At 32.0% G+C, this 8,010-nt stretch overlaps 1 long non-coding RNA gene across 1 annotated transcript; it reads left to right on the forward strand.

The window, feature by feature from the left end:
- Positions 1–2,756: 2,756 nt before the first annotated feature.
- Positions 2,757–7,805, forward strand: LOC144960276 (uncharacterized). Its single transcript, XR_013642819.1, has 3 exons — positions 2,757–2,872; positions 4,733–4,815; positions 5,122–7,805. It is a non-coding gene; the product is annotated as an uncharacterized LOC144960276 (long non-coding RNA).
- Positions 7,806–8,010: the final 205 nt, after the last annotated feature.

Consider the following 8,010-nt stretch of genomic DNA (forward strand, 5'->3'; position numbering starts at 1 on the left):
TAGTAGAAGTAGTAAGTAGTAAGTGGGTAGTAGTAGTAGTAGTAGTAGTAGTAGTAGTAGTTTAGTAGTAAGTAGTAGTAGTAGTATTAGTAGTAGTAGTAGTAGTAATAGTAGTATTTAGTATAGTAGTAGTAGTAGTATTAGTTAGTAGTATAGTAGTATAGTAATAGTAGTAGTAGTAGTAGTAGTATAGTAGTAGTAGTAGTAGTAGTATAGTAGTAGTAGTAGTAGTAGTAGTAGTTGAAGAAGTAGTAGTATTAGTAGTAGTAACTGTAGTTTAATAGTAGTTGTAATAAATATAATATTCATATCATATCATATCATATTATATTATGATATACTGCTAAGTAGGAGAAAATCCCTTGAATTCCCCAATATTAATAGTAATGCTAGAAATCTATTGATGAAAGATTACAATTTTGATACAAGTGATAAAGATAGTATTTCAACTTAAATTTATTTATGTATATGTGCTGTACAAACATATATCTTTAACCGTGACATGTAAAGCACACACACACAGTCACACACACACACACACACACACACAAACATACACAGACACGAATATGGAAGATAACCAGAATAAGGAAATAATGCATAATATATATATATATATATATATATATATTTATATATATATATAATATATATATATATATTATATATAACTATAAAAAGCCCGCACTTTCGCGGGGAAAGAACTATTTTCATTCGATACTGTACTCACCATCATTTAATGAGGGCAGATTGGTAAACAACGTTGTCTGTGTAATTTGGTATATCTTCGGTTGATTTTTCTGTGTGGCCCAATAATATATTTAATAACACATTCCCTCAACTAACCCCAAGACAAGATTAAACCTAGTACCTTTAATTAACCCCAATAGGAAAAACAAACACCCTAGCACTTATAATACTTATGACTAAACATAATAGGAAAAAAAAATCATCCGATCTCGAGATAACCCTAATAGAAAAAAATCATGACAAATTGAATAAATAAACGCCTGACAAAAGATCAATGGTGAAAATACAAATTTAAAGAATACTAGGGATGTAAAAGCTTTCGGAATGTCTCTCCTTTACTTAACTTATGGAAAAACAAACTTCCTAGAGCCTTTAATAAGACTTATGACTAACCTCTCGAGCTAACCCTAATAGAAAAAAAAAAAAAAACAACTCTCGGACTGCTTTGCACTCCCTTTCAATATTTAACAATCAAAATGGCGGCTGAAAATCAAAACAATGGTCAAATTAAGAAATTTTAAACTTTCACAAATCGATCAAGGTTTGTTCTAGAGTTTTTTTTTTTTTAAATACTTCTAGATATAATGACAGATTGAATAAATAAATGCCTGACAAAATATCAACGGTGAAAATACAAATTTAAAGAATACTGAGGATGTAGGAGCTTTAGGAATGTCTCCCCTTTGCTTAACTTATGGAAAAAAACAACAACATCCTAGCACCTTTACTAAGACTTATGACTAACCTTAATAGAAAAAGAAATATTCCTCGATCTCGAGCTAACCCTAATAGTAAAAAAAGAATCAAATGGCGACTGAAATACCTTCATGTGATCAAGTGAATAATATCACTATGAATGCCACAATTTGCTGAAAAATGCCAACACCCACACACACACATGTATATACCACACACAACACACACACAAACACAAACACCCACACGCAACACACACACACACACACACACACAAACATACACGCAATTAGAACATACATAACAACACTGATCACCGCTAAACCAACATCACAACGGAAGTAATAATAATACTTGATGTCATAAATAGATGACGCAAATTGACAACTTTTTACAGTGTCAAAATTAGTTGATTTTGGGAGTCAAGTGTCGTCGTTGGTACATATTTTATGATATATGATTGACTCAACGAACTTTCAAACTGACTTTAAATTATAAAAGGAAATCAAGTTATCTGTATATCTATCTGTATAATATACATTTCTAATTTTCAAATCTTTCAGTAGAGTTGTGCGCTGTATCAATTTTTTTATTGACTCAAATAAGCACAATGTTCTCCACAATGCTGTATTTTTTTAAAGAAAGGATATATATATTATATATAATATATATATAATATATATATATATATATATATATATATATAAGATTGAAAGCCATGTCAACAGCCGTGCAAACAAGTATTATTCGTCATATATTCATTCTCCCATCATATAATTCCCTGTCTACTAATACCTTGAAATAATCCATAGATTTTGCATTCTTTGTTTCAAATTTCAAATTGTTCCATTCTAGACAATACGAATACCGAACCAGTTTTGTCTTATGTTTGTTTGCATCTAGTGACAAAAATCTTAAACTTTTCCCCTCTAGTAAAGCTAATATTAGAATATGGATAAAAAAATCAGACAAGTCTATCCCATCCAGACCATGTACCAAACTATAAACCTGAATTAATTCCCCATCAATTCTTCTATATTTCCAACTTGGTAAGTCAAGAAATTCTAACCTTTCCTTATAATATAAATACTGTATTGTATACATCTTTTTGGTAGCTGTCTTCTGTACACTTTCAATACTAATAGATTGTCATTTATATAATGGGCTCCAGATGCAATTTCCCACCAGATTCAAGAGACGTATTATATATACATTTTTTTAGTAGCTCTCTTCTGTACACTTTTAATACTAACAGATTGTCCTTTATATAATGGGCTCCAGATGCAATTTCCACCAGATTCAAGAGACTTATTATATATTGTTGATAGCGGCTGTGATATTTCAAAGGCCACTTCTTTCAGTAAACGGGGATGAAGGGAATCGGGTCCCATGCTTTTATTCACGTCTAAATTCATCAATTTGTCAAGTATGTCTTCTTGTGTAATATAGAAATCGGGAACATTTAATTGATTTGTAACATTGAAAGTTGGTATATTCGTAATATCTTCTTCAACAAAAACAGATGAAAAATAATCACTTAAAACATTAGTTTTATCAGAAGTAACCTTGATACTATCATCTTTCAGTAAGACACTAATACCTGTTTTCTTTTCAACTTTCTGTTTAAGTATCTCCAAAAGTGTTTCGGATTATTCTTACATTAGTGTGCCAATGTACATTCATACGTTTTCACAGCATTTTGAATCTTGTACTTGGTGTTATTTCTATCCTTGACATAATTATTGAAAATTATTTTTTGTAGGATACGTTAAATTTCTTGTACAATTGATGTTTCTTATTGATTGTACGTTTAACGTTTTTGGTCAACCACAATGGTTTGTTAGAACTAATTTTTTTGTTACATCTTAATGGAATGTGTTTAGATTCTATACATTTTAGTTTGTTTTTAAAAAACAACCACGCTTCATTCACACCGCAGCCTTCAAGAGCATCCCAATTCACGGCATTCAGGTCTTCTCTACAAGAATTGTAATTACCTTTGAAATAATCAAAATAAACATGTAAAGGATGTACGGCGGATGAAAGATTTAACGATATAAGAAGTGAGTCATGATCACTTTTCCCCACCGAAGGCAAATGGTCAATATTATTAATCCAATAATCATCGTTACATATTACCAATTACTACTTTGGTTCAGTCGGTGTCTCGTAGCCTTTGCCACCAGCTGAATAAAGAAAGCATCCCTAATTGCCTCGACAAAAAGAGAGTCGGGAAAGTTAGACTTGGTTATGTCTATTTAATGTGAGGAAAGTTGTAATCTCCGACAATGATCACGCAATCAAATTTCACATAAATATTACTCTTCTTCTTCTTCTTCTTCTTCTTCTTCTTCTTCTTCTTCTTCTTCTTCTTCTTCTTCTTCTTCTTCTTCTTCTTCTTCTTCTTCTTCTTCTTCCTTCTTCTTCTTCTTCTTCTTCTTCTTCTTCTTCTTCTTCTTCTTCTTCTTCCTTCTTCTTCTTCTTCTTCTTCTTCTTCTTCTTCTTCTCTTATTATTATTATTTTTTATTATTATTATTAGTTTATTATTTATTATTTATTATTATTAATATTATTATCATTATTAAATTATTAATATTATTTTTTTACATAACTCTACTTACCACTACTTCTACTCTACACTCTACTTCTTACTACTACTTACTACTACTACTCTACTCTCTACTACTACTACTATACTACTATACTACTACTACTACTTACTACTACTACTACTACTACTACTACTACTACTACTACTACTACTACTAAACTACTACTACTACTACTACTACTACACTACTACTACTACTACTACTACTACTACTACTACTACTACTACTACGACTATTACTATTACTACTACTACTTCTACTACTACTACTACTACTACTACTACTACTACTACTACTACTACTACTATACTACTACTACTACTAACTACTAACTACTACTACTACTACTACTACACTACTACTACTACTACTACTACTACTACTACTACTACTACTACTACTACTACTACTACTCACTACTACTAACTACTACTACTACTACTACTACTACTACTACTACTACTACTACTACTACTACTACTACTACTACTACTACTACTACTACTACTACTACTACTACTCCCACTATTCCATCTAACAAAGGGTCATAAAGAAAGTAATACTTTTAATAGTTGTTTACAATATCTTGTAGACGTGACCCACTTGATAAGATAACAGATGTCCAATTCGACATAGTTCACACAAAACTGTGGTTATATTCTTTGATGCACAGATCTATGATTCAATGAATTCAATCATCTGTGAACCGTTTGTGTACTACGTGCAATATAGGAAGAAAACCAAGATAATTAACAGGTGAGATTTAAAAAGTTGAGAATATAAAATGTTTTTTTGTTTTTTTAAAATTGTTTCCAAGGGAGTAGTTACATTATAAAATAGTTTAAGATATTTTATAATGTTGATAAAATAAAACAAAACACGAAAACTTATATTTTTTACACTATTCTACCGTTTAAACATTTATTACTTTAAGCTGTAGACAACAATATCTGAAACATGTAGATATTAAATTTAACAAAAATAATAATAGTAATAAAATAAATAGATAAATGAATAAATTTATGAATAAACAAATCAACAATTTGATTATTCGTCCCATAGTAAAATGTGTCTCAATGTTCTGTTCGATGGGACGAGTGGAATAACCCAGGCGTATGCCGCAGATCAGCGCCCCAATTTGAGCTATGGCGATTTTACTTTCTGAAGGCCACACAGCGCATCGTGGGGGTCGGATTCATTATCTTTCGGGTACAATGAAAAGATCGTACTTTTGAGCCACGCAGCACCATTGATCGTTTAAAGCTGTTGACATCAAAGTGACATATTTATAATAATAATATTCGATTTCAAAGAAAAGTTTAATTTGAACTTCGGTCGTTTTGGTGTAGACTTAGATATTGAATGCCTATATACCAAAGTGCAATTATTTTAAGGTCCGATAAACCAATTCCTTACGGGCTCATTGCTGTAATTTATCATTAAAATGACGCAAAATATTGTTCCATACCACAAATTAGGCCCATAAGGAAGTTCGGAATTCGGAACTGCAAATTATAAACACTTTGCCATGTTATGCCAAGAACCAGCGATTCTGAGATATCGTTATTGATTGTTTTGTGCGGCTTGTTGTCTAGTTATATGACATTCTCTTTTGGACTGGAAGGTCCTGGGTTCGTGTCACGCGCTGAGTGGATTATTTTTGTATCTCTGGAACGGGCTTTCTACTCACATGGTCCAGGTCCATGAGTCAAGCAGTTAACAAAACTGTGGCTTTCATATAGCTCAATATCCGCTAAAAGTGCTCAAATCGCAATACAAGTGGTTCCTGACAAAACAGCAACTCTTATCATGTGAAACTAGACGTGCCGCATGTAAAGCGATATTATAATATATTTTTTGATCATAAACAACGCCGTTAACGGCTAGTTACTCATTTTACACCTGAATACGGAGAGAGAATGTGAGCAAAATGCCTTTCCCAAGTACTCTACAATCCGCCGAGGGATGCTCGAACCCGGGACCTTCCAATCCGAAAGCGAATAGTATACCGCATAGAGCACATAGCCGAACAAAATTCTGTGAGTCATTGGAACGTGGACGCTACTCAAATGTTCTCGCCCGAGTAACACAGTTCACTTGTTGATAATTATGTAAGTTGAGTCCCTTTAAACTTGTGAAGATTACAGGTACTAAAACTGCCCTAACTGTCGGGAGTCTCAGTGGTGCAGTGGTAGCTCGTCTGACCGGTAATCAGAAGATCTGAGAATTGAACCCCAATCGTGTTTTATTGACTTTTGGGATGTTTTATTTTTTGTCCTTGTCTGTGCCATTATCACTACTATTATTATACAATCTAATAACAGATCACCATATTGCTCCCGCCACCTTTCATACACATTTGTTTTTCAGACGTATATCATGCACTTACTTTGAAATTCATCATTGTTTGAAATAAAGAATTTACGAGTAGAGGAAATATAGATAACGCAGACTTGACCATCATGCTTCTGGCATGCCTATATTTCTATGCTTTTTTTTTTTTTGTATTAATTTTATTATTTAATTGTTGTTGTTTTTTAATTATTTTTTTTTTTGGGGGGGCGGGTTTGGAGAGGGCTTCGCGGCTAGGTAGTCTTGTGGAATGACATTCGTTTTCGGATCAGAAGGTATTGAGTTCGAACCTCGCTCGGCGCATAGTTGAGTCCTTTTAAAATGTGTTTTACCTTACCTAACCTTTAACAACGATATATCGGTCGGAAACCAATTGTAGAATCGATCGTTTTTCATGTTACGTGTTGATGTTCTGTAGAGGGACCCTTTGAAAAGCGCTTGGAGCCTTTAGTAGATATTGCGCTATATAAAAGCTAAAGTATATTCGTTTTGCTTTTGTTATTGTTGGATTTTTGATTTGGTTAAAAGGTGTTGATACCATTTTTATGCAGTGCCATTTTATGAGAATGTAATCACTTCTATTATGCTTTAATCTGAAATATTTTTATTTTTTATTCTTTGAGTTTAAATTTTAATAATATCTAATTATAGAGTGACATTTTTTAGATCGCCGATATGCAACTAGCGTGTTCGATGGCGATTTACAAAAAATGGTTGACATCATAATTCAAAAATAAAAAAAATGTTGTAAATTGAATTGTAAGCTTTTGGCAAACGCAGCTCTGTGGACGTTACGGGTATCCCCTTTATCAAAAAACAAAAAAAATACCAAAAACACGATACGTGGAACATGAAAAACTAACGACGAAAGGAAAATTTTTGAATGAGGTCGAGAAGATGAATAAAATAAAACAATGATGGGACAGGAAATATGATGCCTTTTTCTACTGTAAATGTTGCTGCTCGAAGCTCCAAGTCAGAAACAATATGAGAATGATAGTAAGCTTGAATTTTATTACAAGAACAGATCAAATGAACGTTTCGGGTTTCCCTTTTATCAACAAAACAGGATGAATGACACACAACACTATTATTTATCGCTACTACAACATTATTTCATTCATATGTAGTGTGTCATTCATCCTGTTTTGTTGATAAAGGGGAAACTCGAAACGTTCATTTGATCTGTGCTTGCAACAAAATTGAAGCTTATATTAAATTTTATATTATAGCTCGCTTTTTGTGAGGAAGTAGGAAATAAAATAAGAAAATGAATATTAATAAAAGGTGTGCAATCGATGAAAATATCAAAGATGGAGGATGTGTCCTGCAGTATGGAATGTAAAACAAAATAAAATGTAGAGTCTATAAGAATATTTTTTTTTTAAATGAATTGGAATACCGTTTTAAAAAGAGTTATGAGTAGTAGTAGTAGTAGTAGTAGTAGTAGTTTTTAGTAGTATTTATATAATATAAAAAAAAAAAATATATTGTCAATATTGTAGTAGCATAAAAAACATAGCTTATACATATACCACAGTAGTATAGTAGTATAAATAGTAGTAGTATAGTATAATAGTAGTAGTAGTATTAGTAGTA

The sequence above is a fragment of the Berghia stephanieae genome, chromosome 15, assembly GCF_034508935.2.
Source record: "Berghia stephanieae isolate SIO BIC M18660-M18661 chromosome 15, UCSD_Bste_1.3, whole genome shotgun sequence".
Lineage (NCBI taxonomy): Eukaryota > Metazoa > Mollusca > Gastropoda > Nudibranchia > Aeolidiidae > Berghia > Berghia stephanieae.